The sequence below is a fragment of the Aptenodytes patagonicus genome, chromosome 7 (assembly GCF_965638725.1).
Source record: "Aptenodytes patagonicus chromosome 7, bAptPat1.pri.cur, whole genome shotgun sequence".
NCBI classification, from domain to species: Eukaryota; Metazoa; Chordata; class Aves; order Sphenisciformes; family Spheniscidae; genus Aptenodytes; species Aptenodytes patagonicus.
This window is the reverse complement of record NC_134955.1, coordinates 16,377,847-16,404,301: the sequence shown is the minus strand read 5'-3', so window position 1 is coordinate 16,404,301 and position 26,455 is coordinate 16,377,847. Positions and strand designations below refer to the sequence as shown.

The window sequence follows — 26,455 nt, the reverse complement described above, 5'->3', positions numbered from 1 at the left end:
GTTTGTGTCGAACTGGTCCTATCTAGGCAGATTATACCACCTTCAGTATTTTAGTAACTTAATAGTCCTTGGTTTGTACAGTAACTTCAAAATACAGGTTTCTGACTTTTTCAGCTGCTTTACCGCATGGGTGGAGCTCTGCATGTTGTTGCTTGAGCATTTATTTACCTTTAATAGATTCAAGCTAGTGGAGTGGAAATATGAGTAATCTCAACACCCTTCGAATTTGATAATTTTCTGTTCAGTGACTTTCTGTTTAGTAAGCTTAATGTTATGTGCCGTTCTGTGGAATATTTTTCTAGCAGATCACCCCACTCCCCCACAAACCCAGGATGCTAATGGCAGAATCGTTATTCCGTTGCACATTTTAATTGTTACTGGATCTGATTACCTAGAGCAGAGCACACATCGTCTGAGAGTAGTCATGTAAAGATGTGAGAAAATTGCTCATGAGAAATTTACGTACTTCTAGTTTGGTGCCTCCATCTCTTACACTATTCAGCCCTCTTTGTTTACTGTAATTGTCCATTTTTTCATTGTTCTGATTCTTCATGCTGTAGTTACGTTAAATTAGAAGTTTCAGAAAATAAAATGTAAACTAGTGTGCTAAGTTCCCATTAAAAAAAAAACATTTAAGCATATGCTTATTTTAAGCATTTGAATAAAACTGTCTGTGAGTAAGGTATGTTTGTAATGTTTGCAAGGCTAAAGTAAGTACCTAAATTCATAAGTTACAATATATTAATTGACAAGACAGTTCAACAATATATGACCTTGTTCTGAAGTTCTCAATAAGAGTCCTCTTTTTTGCTGGGGTACTAGGAACTTTTGCTGGTAAGATGTACTTCTGACAGTTACCTTTTAGCTCCTTCCATTCCAACTGTCTTTGTTTTAGCCAGTAAAATAGTTGCCAGTGGTTTATTATTCCAGAATAATCCTTTGAGTGCCTCAGAAGAGGAAGAACAAGTGTGTTGTTTGTGCGTGTGTATGCATTGACATCGTAATCTAAATAGAGCACTCGATGACCTCCTTTCTGTGGACAGTCCAAATAATTTGAAGTGTGAAATCGCAATAGAAGGCAAGTTAGCTAGTGTCTCTGTGGAAAAGTTTATAGTTGTATTTTGTTAGGTGGGCATTCATGACAGTAATTTCTGAGCATATCAGCTCATAGATGCTTGTATCTGTATTAGTAGACTTCTGGTCCCTTGGAAGTCAGTATTAAGTTATCCCATTTCAGTGATGGAGAACTAAGATGCAAAGACATTTCTTAAGGCCACCTATGGTGTATGGGGCTGATCTGAAAACTGACTCTAAATTTCCTTACTCCATATGTTCTTTAACCCCTCTTTTTATGAGAACACCGTTCAATTTATTTTGCTTTGTGCTTCATAGAACTAAAGGAAATACACGTCATTTGTATGGTAATCAAAGGTATTGTGGAAAAATTCTGTTACAAAGTAATGTAGGAGTTCTTGCTACATAGGATGAGGTGGTGTCACATGCTGGTCATATCTGGACTGAGGAAAGTCTCATCTGTTCCAAAAACTTGTGATCTCAAGTCTTGGTTTTCAAGAAATGCTGTATCCCAGGGAACAAGCACTTTGTTCAGTTTCTTAGTTACAACATTTCAACATGGCGTGGACTAAGTGCAGCTGCCTGCTATAGGTAGGCTTGCTTTTAAGACAGGTGGCTTTTTTTCCTACCTGCCCTAAACTGAAGGGGAAGGTCTTACGTCTCTCTCCCAAAGTGTATGCTTCAGAAAAGTTATTACCTGCTTGGAATAACAATATGACTTTGATACAACAAGTGTATCTGGGTTAGATCCTTATTCTCGCTAAATCCTGAAGTATGAAGGTACTTTACAATGAACCGACGTTGGGGTGAAGAGGGTTGGACACTGAGTGATCTTGACCGAGGGAAAGCAAGAACAGATAGTTATGTGCAAGTCATTGCAAAAAGGGTTGGTGACATTTGTAAATAGGGTTGGTGACAGGATTGACCCTGTTTATTCCCATAATCTAGGATTATTTAAATACGTAATGTTAGGCACATACCTTGATGAAAGATGTCTGTATTGATTTTTATGATTTGGCATGATTTTGGTATAACACATTTTAAAGAGTGTTGAAAGTGTGTGGCAGAGTGGGAAGCCAAACAACCACAGCATGGTATACAGAACTGCAATTAACATTCCAACAAAATAAGCTCTCTCACACACACCCCCACAGCCCCCACCCCCGCCACGCACTCCCCCCCCCCTTTCTTTTCATTCTTTGGCAGAGTGCAGCAGAGAGGACTGTTACTGTCAGTGGGCTTTAGCAATCATCTGAAAATATCCTTTCTGCTGAGACTACTTTGCAAACATTTAGCTGTACCTGGCCATTTTCTACTTTGATGCTCTCTCGTTTAAAGCTAGGCACTTCAAGCTGCACTTTGTAATCTAGAGTTGATACTGTTTGTTCTTTAACCACAGGTAGCAAGAGTTCTGGCTGTTGCTTCTATCCAGCTACCATCTGTTAGCTTCTTTCTAGCTGTGACAGATTTTTCATGTGCTTTGCAAATAGCGTATCTAATGCTGCCAAACTTTTTTCTTATGTGATCATTCAGTGCCGATCAATAGCTATGATGAAAACGGAGCGCTATGTGAGGAAAAAGTAACAAATAAATAAATGTATGATATGTATGCCTGTGAATTAGCCTTCTTCATTCATGATTTTGTTTCGTAATTAAGTGAAACCTAAGCTTTCTGGCAGGAAATGGAGAATGATTCATACGAACACCCATGAATTCACAATTGCTTGTATTGGACTTGAAGTCACTTAACCCGTTTATCTGTATGCTTTTCCATACTCAACAGGTGCTTCATTTCACTATTTTATCTGATCCCACTCTTTTTTATTTCCTTTTTCCATGGAGGAAAAGCCAGCAAGACTTCTGAGTTGTTTTGTTGCCTTTTGCATTGTATGACTCATAAAGTTAAAAAAGCAGCCTGAAATTTGGGAGGTTACTACTTAAGTAAGCATAGAAAAATAACTTTTTTTAACTGTCTCACAGTAAAAGTAATCACCAGCAAAATGTGAGATGGCCCTGGGGTGACAATAGCACTGTGACCAGGCTGTGAGGCAGACATTCTGGAAAATGCATTTTGTCTGTATGTCACTGAGCAAATGGAAAGGTCCACTTTGTTGTAGTGCTGTGAAATCAGCATGTTTTAGTGATACGAGAGAAGGATTTCCTAAAAGTAAGTTAGAGCCTAGTCCCTTTGAAGTCAGTCTTGATCTTGTTGGTATCAAACAGAGCAGACAGGAGCCTATTTTTTGGGCTTATAGGTACTGAAAATTACTATGCAGTGCCATATCTACATGTATTTTATATATATTCAATTTACTAAAATGAGGTACCACAATGAAATCCTGTTTGTAAAATACTTGGATTAATTTTGATTTTGGAAGTAATTTTTGAAGTGCCTTTTTTTGGCACTCGCCTCGAATACTCCAAAGCTTAGTTTTCTATTGCTTTCCTTTTCTAGAGAGTCAGAGATTTTCTTCCTCTCATTGATATTTTTGTATTTGCAAAACATCCATTACTGCAGTGTTTAAAGCCAGTTGAGATGTTTGAGGATGTTCTTCAGTTGTACTGGAAACAGCCATGTCTTTTTTGCCTTCATTCAGTTTTCCCACTTTGCATCAGTAGCCTAATAAAGTTGTGACACTTTGTGCCTCTGATGTAACTTTTATCTTGAGCAGTTCAGTTCCATAGGCTTCCTTGACGCAAGTCTGCAGGGCACAGATATTGAGAAGTTGGCTCATTTGTCTTTCTTCTTTTGCAGTGAAGTTCTTCCTTAAGGAACTTTCCAAACACTGGATAATATAAACCATTGTGATATATATATAGAGTTCTTTGAAACTTTACTGATTGAAATCTGTCCTTCAAACAGAATATGCCCACAGCCCATGGGCATGTCTGTGCCGTGTCTAAAACACACATAGAAGATGAGTTCATAGGAGTTTCTGAAATACAAGCAAAGCTTATCTTTAACCTTGTGTCACAGAACAGGTATAGAAGGGTTTCCTAATTCATGCTATTTTCTTCTCTGCAGTGTTTAAATTAAATTATCTGTAATTAATGCTTGCTTTTACCATGGGACTCTTCCAGTAGCAGAGAGTTTGCTTCAGGTAATGCCGTGAGGAGACAGGCAGCCTGAACTCCTTCTCGCCAGGGTGCTGCAGGGGCCCGGAGAGGCCCAGTGCCCTGCAGCGCAGCAGGGAGCTTCCGTGGCCACTGTGGCTCATGCTCAGAGCTGCCCTGTGACTTTGGTGTTCAGGGCACATCCTGCCTGCATAGCACCTGCCCTCACCCTCCTGCCAGTCCCCAGGCACCCCTTCCTTCTCCTCTCTCTCCTTGCAGGCTCTTTTCAGCTGCTGCCACAAACACAGTGCTCAGGCAGACTCGTCCTCTCTGCTGCCACCCTCTCTTCTGTGGGCCCCCGAGAAAGCTCCATGCCAACAACAGGTTTGGGGTCTCTGTGTGTGTGTGAGTCAAGCCTAGAAGATGTAACTGCATCTCAACTAACTGCATAAGTAGACTCTTGGCTGTGACTGTTGTCCTGCCTCAACCTGGTTTATGTTTGACACCTTCAGCTATCCTGTTGCATCTCAAGTCAAGCTGCATATGGCCGTGTTTGAGTGTGTGTACATGTGCGTAGACTCCTTAATGCTGGGGCTGCAGGTAAAACTGCACTGCGTCCACTACTAACTTGTGTCTAGGAGCCGTATATCACTATTTTCTCTTAAGCATGTATCACTCTTTCCAATGCAATTTTAAATGTTGACGGTTCACCTACACTGAGTTGTTCTCCCCTAGTCTTTTCTCCTTGTATTTACAAAATTGTTAGGTGTGCCGACTAGGCTTCTCAGCTCATCTGTGTCTTTAAGAGCCCTGCCTCTGCCAGTGCTCAGGAAGCCCGTGGTTTGGCTTGGGCAGAGAGGCAGCAAGGAGAGCTGGAGCCCTGGGGCCTGGTGGCTGCAGAGGGCCGGCAGCCAGGCTGAGCAAGCTTCAGCCTAGTCAGCAGCATGATACTTGGCCCTTCAACCTCCATTTCTTCTCTTACAAATACACTTAAGCTGTAAGTGGACTATTAATTTCAAGTGGTACTGGCTGATACTACCCATTTGATTTTTTTAAAGAGGCTGTGCTTAGGAGTAAGTTAGAATAATTTGGCAGCATTCATCTGCCTCTGAGATTTTGCAATTGTTATTTCAAAGCCACATTTAAAAAAGCATAGGGCAGCAAACTTAAGGCTCGTCCTTGCAATCTGTCCATGGTGCTTCGTAAGTCCAGTCACTTATTGCAGGTTGAAGCCACTGGGTCTCAGCTCTGGAGCAAATTTAAGTGGATTCTGTGGAATTTCTGAAAATGTGGCACACCCCAGGCAACACGTTGCATAAGGGGGTTATGCAATTCCAAACTGTCTAAAGTCTGTCATAATTTGTATACCTTGCGTTTCTGTTCTATCCTCCTTTCCGCAGCTGTGGTTAAGAATCTGTACTTACTTTTGGACAAATGAGAAAATAAGACTTGACGTGTTTGAAAAAGGGAGTGCCTTTTTTTGTACAGTCTGTGCCATCTGAAATCAGTGACTGCAGGTAATGCCTTCCAGGCAGTGTAAACTTTGGTAGGTGTACTCTGTGCTCCAGATGGTCTTTGAGGGAGCATCAGACCTACCTCTTCGAGGTGAGCATGAGCAGACACACTCTGTACATACTCAGAATATTTGCACTAGCAGAAGTGAACTACGGGCAAGGGATGAAGGTCCAGAAACCATTTATTGTCTTGCTGCTGTATGCTACTGATAGTCAATGTTCATAGAGTCCCTGCTAGTACCAAGAGCACCTGCTTCTGAAGTACAGGTACTCCTGGGAGTTAAATGGTTTGACTGATGCCATTTGCTACTTGGCTTGAGAGAGAAGAAATTAAAGCCACAGATGTGGTGAGAGGTGTGCGAAATGTTTGCAGGTGAAGAGGAAATGATTCTAAATGTTTTAGCTTTTGTATTCACCAAAAAATAACGAATGAATCCTTTCCACAGTTTTTGTTTGAAAAAGAATCGTTTCAAAATTTAAATGAAACTGCTTGAGAAAAAAATATGAAAAGGTTCTTTATTTGAAACTTTAATGTGAACATTCATCAATTAAATGTTTGTTTTAAATTTTGTATTAATATGGATTCAGTGGTGGTGAATCAGACAAAACAGATGTGGATAATTTCACTCAAACATCATAGACCTTAGAGGCTATGCTAAATTCCAATGAAGTAATTCCTCTTCTAGTTCCAGTCACAAATGACCCTTTATTGCTGCTTTCTGCTCAAAACACCTCTTCTATGCCATCTACGTATTATCCTTCATAATGTGTCGTGATTCCCTAGGGTATCTCTTTCCCTATAATTTTCTGCCTAATTCCATTTTAATGGCTTTAAAAATACATTGTAAAAGTCTTATAATAATGGGTGTTAGATTGTAGTCTGTTTGTGGCACTATGTCCTAGGCAAAGTCTTTTGTGCCAATTTGCAAGGATGAAACAAATTGTTTTCAATTTCAGTGTCATTATGCAGAGCACTTGTTGAGTTGGGCATTCTCCTGATTTCATTGGAATTATGAGGTGTAACTCACAGTGTGTTTGGCTCCTATCACTTAAGGCAGTCAGCACCATTAATTGGTAATCTTGGGAAGTTATTTATACTGGTCTTTAGGACACAGTGGCATTACAGTGATGCAGTGAAATGCTTTACTTTTTGATTTTTAAACCACTAGCTCCAGTTGCTATCTTTTTTAGAATTTAGAAATTACTGTGCTGAGTATTTACAAATTTCACAGAACATTTTGTTCTCAGATTTAAATCCTGCATACCAAGCGCCTGCCTGGGGCAAAGACAAACAAAAGTTAGCTTTGATACTCCAAAACTGGTTGAATAAATCCCGTGCAGCTGGCCTGCGTGAAATGTGCGCAGTGACAGCAAGCCGCAGAGAGGATTCAGAGGGTTAGGAAGAGCTCTGTGCCTGTCAGATGCTAGGAGTGTTTTATTGCTTTTGCTGTGAAGGGCAGTAACATATAGGTATCCATACTGCTCAGTATTAAGTATGCAAAGTGGTGATTGCCATGTGGTTCCCTCAGGTATATATGTGGACAAAACTGACTTGTAAGTGTGCAATATTGCCGTCTTTATTTGTTTATACATGCTTTGATGTTTTCCAAATTTGGAAGTGCGGTTAAAGCCTTAAAGGGAATCTGTGAGTCTGCAGCAGCTGAGAATATATTTCTAGCACTGGACGTTCCTGCGTGGTTGTGTGAATGTCTCTTCATTGGTGAGGAAATGGCGTTGTCTAGCCTGTACTGCAGTGTTTGTAAAGGGAAATTCTCAGAGACTTATTTAAATGGGCAAGCCAACACAGTACAATTTACACTTGTGTGTACTTGTGGATGAGATGGCAGTAACTGTTATGGATTGGAGAGTACTTTTTCTGCCTGTGCTATTCTCACCACCAGGTCTGTTCCTTCAACTGTCTCCACTTTGCTTCTTTTTGTAATATAACCCAGCTGAGACATGGTCCCGAGGGGAAAGTGACTTAAACAAATCTAAATCTGGGAAAGTCATGAATTAAAAGGTGTACAGTTCAGGAAAATAAATTCTGGAATACAAAGTTATGAAGGCTGTGACCGGTTCACATGAGCAGCTTGTAGCAAGGTCATGTTTCCCTCCAATAGTGCATCGACAGGAATTTGGAATGCCTGCTTTTACTCACGTTGTGTGAGCAGAGTGCTTTTGGCAATGCTCTGTGGTGCTGCCTTTGTGAATCCAGCTCCATTCTCAGGTTCCAGAGAGCTTCCAGGTTCTCTAGAAACAGGCATAAGAATAACTGCAAGGAGTGAGATCAGATTTGCAGAACTGACCTTTGGAGCTCAGAATGGCAGGACTCAGAAAAGAAAAAACATAGAGGCTTTCATTAATACAAGTGTTTATCAGTAATACACTAAGAGGGACTTAAAAAAGAGATATGTATGCATTGGGTCAAAAACCAACTTCTAGCAAAATGAGATAAGAAGAAAATTTTCCTTGGAGCCAATTTGGCCAATAGCTGTTTCTGGCAGGGTTTTTTTTGCGCTCTTCCCACGTCATTTTGTAGTGGCCATACACTGAAATAATGCACTGGGCTATGTGGACCACTGGCCCAAGCAAGTGCATGGCAATTCTTATGATTCCTGTGCTGAAAGACTTCTCTTAAACGACCTTGACGGGGTTTGATTTGATTTGTTCCAGAATAGGTTAGCCCTTGTTCCTGTTGATGCAAGCTCGTGATCTGGACTCCAGGACTCAAGCAGGACTGAGGGACACATCTTGTCAGGCAACGGTAAGATTGTGTTACCTATGTAGAGGAGGGTGTTGAAGTCTGGTATATGTAGCTTGTGACTTTGAGTTGTTTGGTCTGAAGCAAGGGACAGGAAGGTTTCTTTTCTTTTTTTAAAAGAAGATCAGTGCAGAGCAAAGAGAGGAGGTGAAAAATTCTTAGGAAAACCAAAAAAGAGAAGAGAAGCAGCACTGAGAGTGGGCCAAATCTTTTACTGGTGTATATGAGCATTACTCATATAACTTCAAGAGAGTACATGCTTTAACTGAGCATGTACCAGCTGAGGACTTGGCCCATAATGTCCTTTATAAAGCTCTGAATCCTCCCCAAATAGTTTTTCCCTCCCTCTTCAAAGAGGCACCTGTTGTTGGTGGAGTTGGTGATGATACCGGATTAGTGCACATGCGGTCAGCCTGCTTGGCCTCGGCCCTTTGGACCCAAAATGAACTCCAGCTGCTGTTGCCCAGAGCAGGTGCTTCATCCAGCCCTAGCAGCTGTTTGAATGTACACTGTCATGGCCAAGAGGAGGGGGTAGGTCCCCTGAAGTACCCAGAGGAAGAGCTGATCAGCAGGAAGGAAGGAAAAGGGAGTGTGCCACAGAGACCTGATTTTTATACCCAGCATTTAGCAGACAAAAGTTGTTCTAGCATTGCCTTGTGGAAATGGGAAATAGTGGCTGTCACTCTGCATGCACTGAGCCTGCACAGCACCGTGATGGATGATGGTTCCCAAAATGAGGCTGAGGGACCACTAAAAAACAGCAGGGCCATGGCAAATGATTGATCTCTAAACTGCCAAACCTGTATTGTCAGTTGAAGATATGATACAGGTACATGGCGGTGTGTGAGAAATTTTGAGGGCTGGTAGTGTTTCACAGTTGTTCAGTGTTTGGAGTCGTTGGTTTAAAGCTCCAGTGAGCGGTCCGGCAAAAGTGAGATTAGGCGCAGAACAGGGTACAGGCTCATAGTCTGCTACATATGATAGCTTGGGCTTCACACTCACACTGCCAAAGCCAGCAGCAAGGGAAGAAAACAAAAGCAGAGGTAATCTGGGGTTATGAAGCAGCCACAGGGGACAGTGTCAGGGAAATGGAGGGTGAAGAGACAATGTGGGGGCATATAGAGATGTGGATGGTTGGGAGGTAACAGCCAGAGTTTGAGGAAGGGGGACAGATAGCCCAGTCAGAGGTAAGGCAGCAGCAACCCAGGGTTAGAGTGAAGGGGACAGAACAAGGGTGCAGGTTTCTTGGGGTAAGGCAATCATGGCCTTCAAAGGGAAGAAGGCAGCTTAGAGTAAGGGCAATGCAGACCTGCAGCAAGAGGTACTCTGGGAGTGTCTTGCAGAGCAGGCAGTCTTACGGTGTAAACTGTTCAAAGTTGTTCCCATTGCTGGCCTCACAACCAGCCACTTCTAAGTCCTTTCCAGCCTGCCTTCAACTTATTCCCCTTGGACTGTTCTCACTGACCCGGGAGAGGTCTCTGTGCAGTCCTGCACTCTCTGATTATTCACATGCTGCCAGGGACAGCCCTCCTGGCCTCCCTTTCCATGAGTGTGCACTGGTCCCTCTTTTGGCTGTGCCTGCATAAGTCACTGTCAGCATTAACACCAAATTTAATGTGACTCCTTAGGTTCCTCTTCTCTTACCTATATTCACTAAAGTTACCAGAGTCCTTCCAGTTTCTCTCATAACCTGCATGTCCATTTTGTATACCTACCCTGTGCATGGTTTCGGTCATATCCCATCAGCCAGTCTTTTCATTCTGTGTATCTTTGCTGATTGCTCAACCAAGTTCCCACTGAACCTCCATAAGGAGGGGTAAATGTTAAGCAAGGACATTTCCCTGTGTAGCTATAAAAGGATTATTCAGGCCATATTTCATTACAGCATGGCCTAAGAGCAGGAGAAAAACATGAATATTGGAGGCCTCTCTTTGTCAGGAAATGGGATTTCCGCAGGTGCTCAGTTGCAAATGCTCTGCATGCTTCTAAGGCTTGGCACATGGCATTGCTAAATCCTGATTCAGGATGCAAGAATGTCTCATGACCCCTGCCATGTAAACTGGTGTCTGGCCATGTTTGGAAACCAGCCGTCAATGATGACAGTAGACGAGTATGGGTGAAATGAGCAGCTTGGCTTCAGCACCAAGCAAGACTTGTTAAACATTGTAAATACAGATGTCCAATTCATATTTTGAATAATGAATATTATGACCTTTTCTGTAGCAAGTGGTAAAAAGCTGGATCGTCTTTCTTCGTCTCCTTGCTGCCTTCCCAGGATTTGAAAGTGTGGCAAAATATTTCATCCCTTTACAGGATTAGGTAAGATTGGTAACCATAATTCTTGTACAGAATTACATAGAAGTACTCTAGACAGCCAAATATATTGATTTAAGATCATCTATGTGGTGGCAGAGAAATTGTTTCCATTTTGGTTTATCCTCTTCTTGGATTGGTCAGGTTATCCAGCTGACTTCAGTTGTTCGTTCTTTCAGACAAAAAGCTACTCCTGCTGGTACAGGCCTGTACAATTTCTGTCCCAGTGTAGCTTTTCTGTCAGGTATTCCTCCTATTTGTATTGCTTCTACATGAAAATCAAGGAATTAGAGAAATAGCATCAGAAACTCTACATGAATGAAATTCTCAAGGCTGTTAAGGAAAAAGTTGCATTAGAAATAGGGGGTTTCTGTGCTCGTTCTGTGCTCACATAACTTGGACATGTCACTGTTATACATGGAAAGAAACATCACACATGACTATTAAAAGTGTGTGATGTACATCTGTGCGAGGGGAAGACATCCTCTGATGTGCTTCTGGTTACTGTCCCTATGATTTTGCCACTTTCAGTAAATTACAGTTCACTCATGCTGCTGTGGGTTTATCAGCAATAGAATCATAGAATCATAGAATAGTTTGGGTTGGAAGGGACCTCTAAAGGTCATCTAGTCCAACCCCCCTGCAATGGGCAGGAACATCTTCAACTACAACAGGTTGCTCAGAGCCCCATCCGACCTGACCTTGAATGTTTCCAGGGGTGGGGCATCTGCCACCTCTCTGGGCAACCTGTTCCAGTGCTTCACCACCCTCATTGTAAAAAATTTCTAGTCTAGTCTAAATCTACTCTCTTTTAGTTTAAAACCATTCCCCCCTGTCCTGTTGCAACAGGCCCTGCTAAAAAGTCTGTCCCCATCTCTCTTATGAGCCCCCTTTAAGTACTGAAAGGCTGCAACAAGGTCTCCCCGAAGCCTTCTCCTGTCCAGGCTGAATAACCCCAACTCTCTCAGCCTGTCCTCATAGGAGAGGTGTTCCATCCCCCTGATCATTTTTGTGGCCCTCTTCTGGACCCGCTCCAACATGTCTTTCCTGTGCTGAGGGCTCCAGAGCTGGACACAGTACTCCAGGTGGGGTCTCACCAGAGCAGAGTAGAGGGGCAGAATCACCTCCCTCGACCTGCTGGCCACGCTTCTTTTGATGCAGCCCAGGATACGGTTGGCCTTCTGGGCTGCGAGTGCACGTTGCTGGCTCATGTCCAGCTTTTCATCCACCAGTACCCCCAAGTCCTTCTCGGCAGGGCTGCTCTCAATCCCTTCATCCCCCAGCCTGTCTTGATACCGGGGGTTGCCCCGACCCAGGTGCAGGACCTTGCACTTGGCCTTGTTAAACCTCATGAGGTTCACACGGGCCCACTTCTCCAGCTTGTCCAGGTCCCTCTGGATGGCATCCCGTCCCTCTGGCGTGTCGACCGCGCCACTCAGCTTGGTGTCATCTGCAAACTTGCTGAGGGTGCACTCGATCCCACTGTCTGTGTCATTGATGAAGATATTAAATAGTACCAGTCCCAATACAGACCCCTGTGGGACACCACTCGTCACCGATCTCTATCTGGACATTGAACCGTTGACCACTACTCTCTGGATGCAACCATGTAACCAATTCCTCACCCACTGGACAGTCCACCCATCAAATCCATACCTCTCCAGTTTAGAGAGAAGGATGTTGTGGGGGACCGTGTCAAAGGCCTTACAGAGGTCCAGATAGATGACATCTGTAGCCCTTCCCTGTTATGGGGGACCGTGTCAAAATAGTTCCCTACTGACCCCTTATCTGCCCGGTAGCATGGCTGGGTGATACACACACCCATTGCTGCTTCGCTGGTGATGAAGTAGCAGGTGTTGCCCTGCCTTCTTCCTCTGTACTTCTCTTCGTCAGCTTCCTTGCACTGTGGTATGACTCAAGAAAAATGGAAGTGCAACTTTCTACTCCTTTTGGAGTAGTAAATTTTTTTAAAAAAACAAACCAAATGCTGTTCTCAGAGTGGCCTGAGATCTGTATTTAAGTGTGGCAGCACATGTAATTTTGTTTTCCAGAGATTTTTAACCACCTACATGTGGATAAAAATTTTTTGAAGCACCTGTCTCTTGCTGATTTAAATGTAATTAGGTACCAAGGAGCTTTGCAGATTTAAGCCATTCCCAAAAGGAGTGTCGCAATGTCCAATGTGCTGTCTGGTGAGGAACAACAGAGTGAAGCACTTTGGGTGTAGTAAGTCATAACTTACTAATTGCTGGATTAAGACAAAGGAAGTAAAGAGCTTTTTAGCAGGCCTCCATGTTTTGGGGACCTGGAGAACAGAGGGTTTTACTTTGTATGAGGCTCATGTTATGCTGTGCAGGAATTCCCAATTCAGGGTAAAAAATACTGCAAGTGCCCTTTTACCATACAGCCAACAATTAGCTTGCTGCCAGTAGGAAAAACAATCATTAAGTGGTGAGTGAAAGTAGCGTCAGAAACGGACCTTGACAGAGTGGTAACATACAGTTAGACCGAGTGACATTCTTCACACCTGCTGTGGTGCATAACAGTAGCTGGCTGACTTAACCCGTGGCACTACAAGCAGAGCATTGTGCTGTGAGACAGTCTGGACAGCGATTGAATTACACACCGATTAGGTCTTCGGCTTCTCTCTGTCAGTGTGGACAATGAAGAATCAGAGAAGTGGACATGAGAGCTTTAGTAGGCCTTGTGCTCTCGAACGGAGGAGGATTAGTTTGTAAATGGTAAATTGTGTTGGGGCCAAGAGTCGTAAAACTGAGCTTTTGCCCTTCTGCTGCCTCAAAGGCACAGGCTTTGCAGAAAACCCCTTCTCCCCCCTACTTCTACTGACTGCTGTGATCAGGGGAGGGGTGGACACGTGGAATCTGCTCCTCCTTTTCTCTGCCAAAAAAAGAAGACGACACTGGTACATTTGTACAAATTTTGCCCCTCACTATCTCTTACTATCTTTTCTTAGAAAGGGCATGGGATTGAATTAATCAGTCTTCTGCCATTTCCACAGGGATGCGGATTTGCCTCACTAGGTGCTGCTGGCTGGTTCACTGCCTGGTAGAGGGTGTCTCTAAGACCTGATTTAACCTGAAGCATACGCTTTCTCAGGAGGTCTGCAGCAGGGCTGAAGAATTGCAAATGTTGCATCCTTTCCCTCCTGTCATCTGCTTCCACACGACTGCAGTGCCTGTGCTGTGCTCTCGGCTCTCTCACCCTGAAACGCTTCTTGTGTTGGAGGTTTGTACTGAGCTGGTACAGAGCAGACTTTGCTTTTGGTGGCAGTATCCCTTGTTGCTGTGTTGTTCACGGAGAAGATGAGTTTATCCTTGCCTTTATTCCACTGGGACCAGCTGCTCTACACACAGGAACCAAAAGTGGCAAGTCTTCTATATCCTCTTTCAATTTTCAACTGAAGGTCTACATCACATGAACTTCTTGGGTTTTTTGGAGAGGTAAAGCTTTTTTTTTTTAAAAAAGACACGTTGAACCCAAGCGGGAGAAACAACCGCATCGTGTGGCTGATACAGTGCATGGGTGTACAAAGCATTCCCATTCCATCTGGTCTTGCACATCCACTCCCTGTACATATTAAATGTAATAGCTGTTAGGCATGAGTGTAGACCTGGAGATGGGCAGGACTAGTTTGCCATGCAGACATTTATCTGATGGCCCCCATCCTGTTTTCTAGAACCAAAGATTTCACTGTGATAAAGTGGACATCTTAAAGCATTGTAGGAGATAGGGGGATGTAACTGCACTTAACCTGAGCTTGGATTAGGGATATCTCATGTCTTGGAGTTTGCCAGTAAATAACAAAGTATATGATCAATGGAAATATGACCTTCTTAATCTGTAACTACAAAAAAGAAAAGGACAGTCTTGAAAATCCAGCAATCTTTCAAATCATCTTAAGGCATATTGACCCTGAATCATCACAGTGAAATTCAACAGGGGTGTTCCTATTAGTGATCTAAGAATATAGATGTGGTTGAATACATGGAAAACTGTATCTTGTTCCAGTTATCTTTATTACTGTAATAAATGATACTAACTCTCTCTCCCTCCAGACCTTATCTCATCTCTTTATAGTGTTAGCATTTATTTTGTTTTGAGCTGGGAAGCAATGCATACCTAGATACTGTAAGATTGTAAGAGGCTTTATGAGTATACCATTTAAAAATAATTACTTGTGTTCTGGTCACTAGTTTGAACTGAGAAAAGATACTTGTATTTCATACTCCTGAAAGCAGTAGCAGATTTGCTGTAATACACCAGTTCAGAGTAATTTGCTCATCAGTTCCAGAAAACTCCCAAATCTCTTGCACCTATTTTCACTAACAGGTGTCAAATCCTTAGTACCTCCCAAAAGCTGCTCACAAGTCTGTAGGTATGAAGGCTTTGCTTTGGTTTGTTTTTTTTAAAGCCTCGTAAAAAATTATGAATGAGAGAAATTCAGTTGTTGCCTAACATAGTCACTACTGATAACTGATAGTTCATTTTCAAAATTGGAAAATAAGAGCTATTCTAAGTAGCCACTGTTTGTTTTAACACTATGGAGTATTTCAAAGGTAAGTTTTAAAAAAAAAAAAAGAAAAACAGTCATTCACTAGTGCTGATACAGGAATGACAGAGGTTAATACCACTGACATCATGTTGGAACTGTATAGCATTTTGGTAATGGTTATTAATGCCCTGCTGCTGGGAGACAGACAGTGCCAGCTGCCAGTTAGTGTGGTGCCTCTCTACGGGTGTGCCTAGACCTCTGCTCGGAAAGGAGAGGGGCATGAGGAAGGCTCGAGTCTGCTCCCTACCTAGTCATCCCTTCACTGAAGCAGGAGGAGAGGAGATACTGAGAGAAGGTAATTACAGCACCTTGCTCCTGTCTCTGCTGACTTCAGAACAGGTCTCGGAGAGTGAAGGAGGAGCAGCAGATGTCTACAGAGCCACGTCCAGAAGGCACTGAGGACTTGTTTTCAATTCAGATCTTCAGGACTAAACTCAAGATACACATCCTTTGGAAGAAAATGGCAAGAAATTCAGCCAAACATGCATAGAAATGATACCAGTAGGCCTGGGGAAGAAGCCTAGGTTCATGTAAGAGACCCTTAGAGCTTTGAACATCAGTGGAAAGAAGTCAAAAATGGCATAGAGTGAAGGAAAAAAGCCCTTGAGAGGAAGGGGAAGGGACTTTGTAATGGCAGAATGATGATGGATATAGATCAATTAATTAGCTTTGACTACATCATATTCATTGTACATCCAGATTTGTAGGATTAGCTGCCTCACTTGGGGCTAGCTATTACTGTGTGTAATACCTTTGAATTTCATCCACCATAAGGGAATGAAACAGATACAGAAAGGTGCAATATGTCAGTGTACTGTATCAAATTGAGAAAGGCATTTTTAGCAATCTGTACTGAACACAGGTTTAAGCCAGCATTAGATTATTCCGTAAGTGTATTGTTGTTATGACAAATCTGAAAGGAGCTAAAAGCATGTCAGTAGATGAAAAAAGGAAAGTTTTATTTCCTTCCCCACAGCCTGGACCCAAAATAGGATTGCCAGCCAGGTTTACACAGCCTGGCCTTGTACCACGCAAGCACCCTCTGGTGAATGTGAGTGGAACAAGTAGACATCAGCTGTGAGTCCTGCGGGAGGAACCAGCTCGCCAGGCCTCTCCAAATCTTTCAGCTTCTGGATCTCTTTAAATGCTGGTGTAATGTAACATGAATAATACACTGAGATTGTTTAGCAAAGAAATGCCTGATGGCCCAAGGACATTTTAATGATAACCGCCATCTGATGTGCCACACAGACTATTGTATTCTTTTTCATGCTAAGAAAAAAATAGTATATTACTACTTATAGGTGTTTTCTGAAAGGGAAGATGAGTGTTCAATTGCATGAACCTCAGATTTGGGGACACAATTTCATTTTAAAACCCATTAATTTCACACACTCGTTAATTATTAGAAATAAATGGAAACTTCCATGTAATATTGTACATGTTCTCTCCAATTATGTAGCCTAATACTCCAACACAATGATTTGTACGGACATTTCATTTTCTCTGGCCACTTTTACTGATAGAGTTTCCCATACAAATAGTTTTCAGTCAGTTGCCTAATCTTCAGTGCAACATCCTGAGCTGAACTAGCAGGAGCAGCAGATCAAGGGGAGTGGTTCTTCCCCTCCCCACAACATCGTGAGAAACAGCATCTGAAGCATTGTGTCCAGTTTTGGTCTTACCTGTACAAGAAAGACATTGTCTTGTCATTGCCACCAAGGCGAGGGGCTGGAGCATGTGATACACCAGGAGGGAGCCGGGCTTGTTCAGCCTGGGGAAGAGGAGGTGAAAGGGAGGCCCTGTCTATCACTGTCCACAACAACCTGCTGGGAGGGTGCATAGAAGATAGAGTCAGACTTGTCTTGGACAGGATGAGAGGCAAGAGGCCCAAGTTGGAGCAAGGGAAATTCCAACTAAATGCTAGAAAAAATATTCCCAAAGAGCATGCTAGGTTGTGGAACAGGGGCCCAGAGAGGAGGTGGCATCTCTGTCCTTGGAGATGCTCAGAATTTGACTGTACAAGCCCTGAGCAACTTGGTCTAGCATGGCTCTGCTCTAATCACGAGACTAGAGACCACTGGAGGTCCATGCCAACCAGTATGTGTCTGTGGTTCTGTGGTAATACTTTGAAATTAAAAAGATAAATGGAACTATTCATAGAGGGTTTTTTTTTCCTGTGTAATTCATAGTGCCTTGAATTCCATGTAAATGGAGAACTTTCTGATGAAGCTTGCTTTGCAAGCAGTTTATCTGGCATAGAGTAGATTTGGGCATGCACTGGCATGAAACAGCAATTGCAAAGCCAATAATGCAACTAAATGTAGTTAACAGTCTTTTCATTTTTTTATTAAGCCTATCTCAGCTACAAGCATCTTCCATAGTAACTTTTCAGTGTCATCGTAACTGCAGTTAAATTGTTTGTCCGGTTTTAAGGATTTTCTTTAATGGTAGCTGATTAAAATAGTTCATGTTGTTCTTTCCAGTCACTCAGACTTCTATAATTATTACAATTTGCAAAGAAAAAGTTGTGTAAAACATGACTCTCTTGAAGAACGTCAGGATGAAAATAACATTGGAATTCTGTATTTCTTCAAGAAAATAGACTCTTACTTGTTAACCTCTAATCTTTGATTATTCTTTTACGCTGTTGGTAAATAATATTTAGATGATTTCAATTGCAGGGACTCAAACCTGGCTTTTCATTTGCATTTCAAATCTCTGCAAATCAAACGAATCAAGGGAAGCCTCCACTCACCCCAGTATAGCCAGCGTAGTGCACTTTGGTGCAGGGTAGCTCCCACAACCTGATATATTTATAGGTTTTGCCTCTCTCAACATTTTTCTTTTTTTGGGGGCAGAGGAGAATTTGGCTTTAACAGTTAATCTCTTGTTTCCAGTAGAATATTTTGGGGTAATCATCAAACTTGTATTTTGCACATTTACCTTTTCGTAGTCATTCAGATAAATGTTGTATCAGAAATAGTACTGGTGCAAAAAAGTAGCAAGGTCAAGGACACTAGTAGCAAAACTGGAGGATCATTACACCTGAGCTTATTGCTTCAAAAAAGAGGAGCAACTTTATATAGATCAGTATTTTCTGTGCTAATGTGCGAAGTCCTAAGCAGACTGAAAAAAACCTCAAATCCAACAAGCTATGTTGTTGGCTTTTCCATTGTCTATGGTCATTGTGCGTTGAGCAAAGACAGCAGAAATAGTCAATTAGCCTAGCCTAGCCTAGCCTAGCCTAGCCTAGCCTAGCCTAGCCTAGCCTAGTCCAGTCCAGTCCAGTCCAGTCCCATAATAGGGGATGTTCCTTACAATTAACCCAGCTACAGGTGACTCCTTTTATTCTCCTCTCCCAAAGGTCTCACAGATTAGGTTCACCTGAACCTTCTCCACCTGGAAACCAGTCTGAGGCAGTCCCCAGACTTGGTGTTTTGTATCTCAGTCAGTTTGAAGTCTGGGACTATAGCTGTAGTATACAGCTATAGTATATCTCCTGTATATCTGTACGGGAGAATGGACAGATCAGGGAACAGAAATTTGGTTGAGTGCTCTTTGCAAAGAGGTGAGACAGAGTTGCTCCATGAGTTGTGTTTTGCGCAGTACAAGAGCCCAGCCTCCCTGGCTGAGCCAGCTGCAGATATGGGCACTTGGGCAGGATTGCTGTGGCCGAGGTGAAAGGCAGCTGGGGGGAAGGGAGAGGTACAGCAGCCTTCTGGGAAAAGCAGTAGGGGAGATTGAGGCTCATGGAAGGTGCACTAGCTGAAGTGAACTCCAGTGATGTGGAGTTTTTCACAGAGCAGCAATGAGCATCTAAGAGGTACTTTCATCTTAAAGTGATAATGAGTACAAAGTCATTTCTGAAGGATAAAATGGCAGTATGGCTGAGGTGGGGGTTATTTTTTGAGGTTGTGGGTTTGGGGGTTTTTTGAGTGTAAGGAAATATGGTTAACAGATTCTGATGCCTTTTATTATGCTTATAATGCGTGTAACTGACCCTTGAAGCTTGATTTATTGTTCTGGAGTTGTAGCTGGTGAAAGGGAAGTTAAAAATAATTTCCAGAATCTGCTCTATAACAGGTGAAGGTCTTACAGAAGAGCAGTCAGGTATGTTCCAATGCACTGAGACTTTGGTTCTCCTGGGTCTTGCATTATGAGTCTGTTTACAAAGTAGTTCACTTCTTTCAGGTTTTGACTATGTTGGCATTTCCCTCTGTTGCCAGAGTGGTATCTGTGTTGAAGTTAATCATCCTTTATTTGTGTAAACATGAACTGCTTGTCTGGAAACCTGGGTGGAATGGTTGAAGTCATGTGCCACAGGCTGGTTATCAGCTTATGTAACTGCTATGTACAGAACTATACATCAAGCTATTTCTGGCTGGGTCTCTTGGGGTTTTTGAGCTGAATTCCGAGTCTGTTTTTTGACCCTAATGTAGGGGGGGGGGGGCGGGATCTGCCTTCATTGAAAGAGGGTAGGACTTCTGAGTTGGTCCAGACAGCAAAAACTAGTGAAGACTTCTTCATGATGTGTTACATCACTTGTATGCTCACTGTAGAGATGAGTAGCTCCCTAACTTGAAATCATGCATGCCAAGGTAACCTCTTCACTAGCTCTGCGAGAGCAGCAGCATAAAGCTCACTTAATTATTAAACAGAATTTTAGGAGTAAAATCATTATACCTTTCTCCTAGAAACAGGTAGTATCCTAAATGGCTTCACTTATACAACTCCAGGAGTTTTGGTATGAGAAATGCTGAGGAGAACTTGTTTTCCTGCTTTTCGTCCCCCCTTCTTACAAAACTGTGAAGGATTTGCACTCCTGTTACTTCATGGGAGGTGTGTTAATTCAGCATAGGCTTTTATATGAGAACAGGTTTACAGAGTTGTGTTGCCAAATTGATAATATCAGAGGAAGGTATAACAGCATAAGGAAAAAATAAAGCTGAACACCTCTTAACTAAAGGTGCAAACTGCAGATGTGAACAAGCTGCAAAGCTATTCACATGATGAAGGAAATGAGGGGAACTAATTTCATTGAGAGCTGAAGATGTTAAAGAAACACCTTGTGTAGAAAGGATCCAGCCAAACACTGGGCATGGGGCTTGGCTGCTGGGGAAGCAGGTGATGCTCCAAAGCTTGTTTTCTGTAGGGGCATACAGTATAGAGTGAATGGGCATATAAATATGAAAACTTCAGTCACGTGCCTCTGAAGAACATATCTTCAACTTGTACCCTTTATAAATAAAGCAGATTAACAAGGGGAAGAGTTGAAGGACTTTCTTCAATTAGTTAAAGATCTGGAAACAGTCAAGTGAATCAGACTTGTCTTACAAAAAGAATGATGTAATAAGTCAAACTTGTAGGCTAGCATAAGCATCTGTCTCTGCATCTGCACGTATGCCATCATCAAACTGCAGAACAGGGTTCATAAGAACAGTGCAAGATTTTGGTTAGTAAGGCTTAAGGAGGAGGGCAGCTCCTTGTCTTCAATCTGCTTTCTTTTTAAAAATAGAGGGCTTAGTTTCCACTGCCACAACTCTGTGGCGATTGGCAGCACTTCAGCCTGATCTATGAACTTAAAACACATTTGATCTGTATGATGGTGCTTACTGCCAGGTCCTGCCACTCCACCTGAATAACTATAACATGCTCATAAATCAGGGGAGAGCATTCCTCTGTGACACCATCCCAAATGCCCTACTGAGCCGAAGCCTGTGTTAGCCATCAACGCCTCTTACATAAACATGTCATACTTTAAAGTAGGGTCTTACAAAAAGTACAAACAATATACTGGTGTAGAGGGGCCACACAAAGTCAAGAGCTGTTAAGTGGGGGGAAGAGGAGGAAGAACATCTCTTGACGATAAATATATCTCTACCAGATACATGTGGAAAGAAAATAGCTAAGCCTAGGTTACATTCCTTTCGAAGTGAAATAGTCAAATGTGGAAATGGTTGTCTTATTCCTTGTAAAACTTTGAAGTTAGGAGTCACCAGCAAAATAATGGTGCAGGAAACTTTGACTTCTGCTGCATTCGCTTCAGCCTGGTCTGTGACTCTACCCCATGCCTTGTGCATCACTGTTTCTTGCTTAACAAAACCTGCATGCTGGATCTTTGTGCAAGATTAATTGTTCTTCTAATCTTAAAATGGTATAGTTAAGAAGCATGAAGGATTTCTTTACAGGACCACTTGAAACTCTGTCACGTGCCATGAGGTTGTGTATCTAGATCTTGAAGTAGTCCATGTATCTGATTAGGTAGTAAAAAAAGCTGTTTTGCATTTGGTCCACTATAGAAAGCCAAGTAAGAACTATGGCTTGGTCCTGTATGGGCACCCAAAACTACTTACTAAGTCTTGCTTGAAGTCACCTTGTCCTCTGGTGCCAGCATTGTGGCTGGTAGTTCCTGTCTATCTGATCTTAATCCTTGCACAAGCTGATGCCAATTTTAGGCATGGTGAGAGAAATGTTAAGGAGCATCTCAGGCACACCTTCGTTATAGTGCACAGCTGACTGACTTGTAAAACTCATGTGTTTGTGTTGGTGCAGCCTTTGATCTGAATCGGTAAGGAAAATGCTCCCAACAACAGCAGCTGGAACACACACAGCCAAAAGTGACACTGGGCTGTAAACAGTGGCTCCAGCCATCCTTGTCAGATGGGTCACAAATCATGGGGGCTGACAGGTGCCTGTGCTGGTGTCCTGCACACAGGGTGTGCCTTGGTGTGGAGCAGCAGGTAGGAAACTTGCGTGGTGGGTGGCCAGCTTGTGACTTCAGTACAAATAACTCAAATTCTCTGCTCAGGAGCAGCCTGTTGCACAACTTGGTGCAGAAAGAGAAACGTTTGCTTTTCTTTAAAGTGGGCTGACTGCTGCTTGTGCTCTGACTTCAGGGTGGGTTGGCAACACCATGTAGCTGCACTGCAAACCAGGGATTTATTCTGCATCTCAAAGCAGAGCTGCTCAGACAGGTCCAGCAGCCTTGGCTAGATTAGTATTTCTGTATAAACCATAAACTGCTATCTTGCTGTTTCCACCAGCATCTCCCTCAAATGTATCTTAAACTTCTGCCACTAACAAACTGGTATTAGTAGCTTGTAATTAGTAACAAACTGTTACTTTAAAACCAGTTCTGCACTCCGTAACAGTCATGATAACCTTAAGGTTAAGTTGTAGAGTTAAGGCAGGTGCTTTTTGTGGAACACCTGAGCCTGCAGTTCCTCAGTTGCTCATACTGGGATCCTGCCTTCAGCATCTTGGTTTCTTTCCCAAGGAGGGAGATCCAGCATGCAAGAGGGAGGGAGACATAAGTAGACTTCATCCCGGAAGAGCTTCAGGGTGTTTGGACTCTTCTTAGGCGTATCTAATCTATCACTAGGAGTAATTTCTCTTTTCTAAATATAGCTGGAGTATCCGGGAGTGTGAGAGGGGGATAGATTGGTGGAGCCGCACCCTACCGTCCCTGAGGCAAAGGCAGCAGATGGAGGCTCCACGAGAAGCAGAGGATCCCCTGCCTTCTTGCCACCAGGTAGAAAGAGGGGACCTAAGCGACGGGAGGGAATGGAAACAGGTCCCTGCTTGGGGTGCCAGGCGAACCCCTGCCCGGCCTCCCTCACCTTCCCGGTTGCCTTTACACAACAGATATGGGGCCCTGGAACTTGAGGGCCAGGCAAACGAGGATGTAGACGAAGGTCCATCCAGGAGGTTGCCTAGGGTGAGGCAGTCAGCCCCACGCATTATGACTGCCTCCGCTAAGAAAAAAAGGAGGGTAATTGTCATAGGCGATTCCCTTCTGAGGGGAACAGAGGGCCCTATACGCCGACCGGACCCGTCTCACAGGGAAGTCTGCTGCCTCCCTGGGGCCCGGGTCAGAGACATTACCAGCTCCCTGGTCTGGTACGGTCTTCCGATTACTACCCACTGTTGGTTATACAGGCTGGCAGTGATGAGGTTGCAGAGAGAAGTCCTGAAGCGATCAAAAGGGACTTCAGGGCACTGGGGCAACTGGTTGAAGGATCGGGAGCACAGGTAGTGTTTTCCTCAGTCCCTACGGTGGTAGGGAAGGATACTGAAAGGAACAGGAAAACACACCTGATCAACACGTGGCTCAGGGGCTGGTGCCATCGGAGGAATTTTGGCTTTTTTGATCACGGGGAGGTTTACACGGCACCGGGCCTGCTGGCAGCAGATGGAGTCCAGCTGTCTCTCAGGGGGAAAAGGATCATTGCTCATGAATTGGCAGGGCTCATTGAGAGGGCTTTAAACTAGGTTCGAAGGGGGAAGGGGATAAAACCAGGCTCGCTAGAGATGAGCCTAGGGGTGGCATGCCGATGCCGGGGGCGAAATCGATAGCCCAGCTCAAGTGCCTCTACACCAATGCACGCAGCATGGGTGGCAAACAGGAGGAGCTGAAAGCCATTGTGCAGCGGGAGAGATACGACTTAGTCGCCATCACAGAAACATGGTGGGGGGACTCTCACGATTGGAGTGCTGCAATAGATGGCTATAGACTCTTCAGAAGGGACAGGCGAGGAAGGAGAGGCGGTGGGGTGGCCCTGTATGTTAGGGAGTGTTTCGATTGTATAGAGCTCGATGATTGGACTTGATGATCTTAGATGTCTTTTCCAACCTCAATGATTCTATGATTATATGATTCTATGATTGTGATGCTGGTACGGTTGAGTGTCTATGGGTAAGGATGAGGGGGAAGGCCAACGAGGCAGATATCCTGCTGGGAGTCTGTTATAGACCACCCAACCAGGACGAAGGGGCGGATGAAGCATTCTACAAGCGGCTGGCACAAGTCTCTCAATCACTAGCCCTTGTTCTCGTGGGGGACTTCAACTTCCCGGACGTCTGCTGGAAATACAACACGGCAGAGAGGAAACAGTCTAGGAGGTTCCTGGAGTGTGTGGAAGACAACTTCCTGACACAGCTGGTAAGTGAGCCTACCAGGGGAGGTGCCTCGCTCGACCTGCTGTTTACTAACAGAGAAGGACTGGTGGGAGATGTGGTGGTCGGAGGCCATCTTGGGCTTAGCGACCATGAAATGGTAGAATTCTCGATTCTCGGTGAAGTAAGGAGGGGGGTCAGCAAAACCGCAACCATGGACTTCCGGAGGGCGGACTTTGGCCTGTTCAGGACGCTGGTTGAGAGAGTCCCTTGGGAGACAGTCCTGAAGGGCAAAGGGGTCCAGGAAGGCTGGACGATCTTCAAGAAGGAAGTCTTAAAGGCGCAGGAGCAGGCTGTCCCTGTACGCCGTAAGAAGAACGGGCGGGGAAGATGACCGGCCTGGCTGAACGGGGAGCTCTTGCTGGGACTCAGGAAAAAAAGGAGAGTTTACCGCTTGTGGAAGAAGGGGCAGGCGACTCAAGAAGAGTACAGGGATCTCGTTAAGTCATGCAGAGAGGAAATGAGAAAGGCAAAAGCCCAGCTAGAACGCAATCTGGCCGCTGTCGTTAAAGACAAAAAAAAAAAGTTTTTACAAATATATTAATGACAAGAAGGGAGCCAAGGAGAATCTCCATCCTTTATTGGATGCAAGGGGGGCAACATTGTCACTGAGGATGAGGAAAAGGCTGAGGTACTCAATGCCTTCTTTGCCTCAGTCTTTAACAGGCAGACCAGTTATCCTCAGGGTACTCAGCCCCCCGAGCTGGAAGACAGGGACGGCGAGGAGGATGAACCCCCCATAATCCAAGAGGAAGCAGTCAATGACCTGCTACGCCACCTGGACGCTCACAAGTCTATGGGGCCGGATGGGATCCACCCGAGAGTGCTGAGGGAGCTGGTGGAGGAGCTTGCCAAGCCACTCTCCATCATTTATCAGCAGTCCTGGTTAACGGGGGAGGTCCCGGACGACTGGAGGCTTGCCAATGTGACGCCCATCTACAAGAATGGCCGGAAGGAGATCTGGGGAACTACAGGCCTGTCAGCCTGACCTCAGTGCCGGGGAAGATTATGGAGCAGTTCATCTTGAGGGCGCTCACAAGGCATGTGCGGGACAACCAGGGGATCAGGCCCAGCCAGCACGGGTTCATGAGAGGCAGGTCCTGCTTGACCAACCTGATCTCCTTCTATGACCAGGTGACCCGTCTAGTGGATGAGGGAAAGGCTGTGGATGTGGTCTACCTGGACTTCAGCAAGGCCTTTGACACCGTCTCCCACAGCATTTGCCTGGCGGCTGGCAGCTCACAGCTTAGAGAAGTGTACTCTGCGCTGGGTCACAAACTGGCTGGACGGCCGGGCCCAGAGAGTTGTGGTGAATGGAGTTCAAGCCAGTTGGCGGCCGGTCACGAGCGGTGTTCCTCAGGGCTCAGTTTTGGGGCCAGTCTTGTTCAATATCTTTATCGATGACCTGGATGAGGGGATTGAGTGCACCCTCAGTAAGTTTGCAGATGACACCAAGTTGGGTGGGAGTGTTGATCTGCTCAAGGGTAGGAAGGCTCTGCAGAGGGACCTGGACAGGCTGGATCGATGGGCCGAGGCCAACTGTATGAGATTCAACGAGGCCAAGTGCCGGGTCCTGCACTTCGGCCACAACAACCCCATGCAGCGCTACAGGCTTGGGGAAGAGTGGCTGGAAAGCTGCCTGGCGGAAAAGGACCTGGGGGTGTTGGTCGACAGCCGGCTAAACGTGAGCCGGCAGTGTGCCCAGGCGGCCAAGAAGGCCAATGGCATCCTGGCCTGTATCAGAAATAGTGTGGCCAGCAGGAGTAGGGAAGTGATGGTGCCCCTGTACTCGGCACTGGTGAGGCCGCACCTCGAATACTGTGTTCAGTTTTGGGCCCCTCACTACAAGAAGGACGTCGAGGTGTTAGAGCGTGTCCAGAGAAGGGCAACGAGGCTGGTGAGGGGTCTGGAGAACAAGCCTTATGAGGAGCGGCTGAGGGAACTGGGGTTGTTTAGCCTGCAGAAAACGAGGTTGAGGGGAGACCTCATCGCTCTCTACAACTACCGGAAAGGAGGTTGTAGCGAGGTGGGGGTCGGTCTCTTCTCCCAAGTAACAAGTGATAGGATGAGAGGAAATGGCCTCAAGTTGCGGCAGGGGAGGTTTAGATTGGATGTGAGGAAAAATGTCTTCACTGAAAGAGTGGTGAAACATTGGAACAGGCTGCCCAGGGAAGTGGTTGAGTCCCCATCCCTGGAGGTATTTAAAAG

General features: G+C 44.4%; 1 long non-coding RNA gene across 2 annotated transcripts in view; it reads left to right on the top strand.

The window, feature by feature from the left end:
* Positions 1-15,300, top strand: part of LOC143163212 (uncharacterized) — a 32,529-nt gene extending 17,229 nt beyond the window's left edge. For both annotated transcript variants that reach the window (XR_012995865.1, XR_012995864.1), the window contains exons 7-9: positions 8,316-8,406; positions 10,627-10,722; positions 13,736-15,300. This is a non-coding gene — a long non-coding RNA (uncharacterized LOC143163212). The remainder of the gene's footprint in view (positions 1-8,315; positions 8,407-10,626; positions 10,723-13,735) is intronic.
* Positions 15,301-26,455: the final 11,155 nt, after the last annotated feature.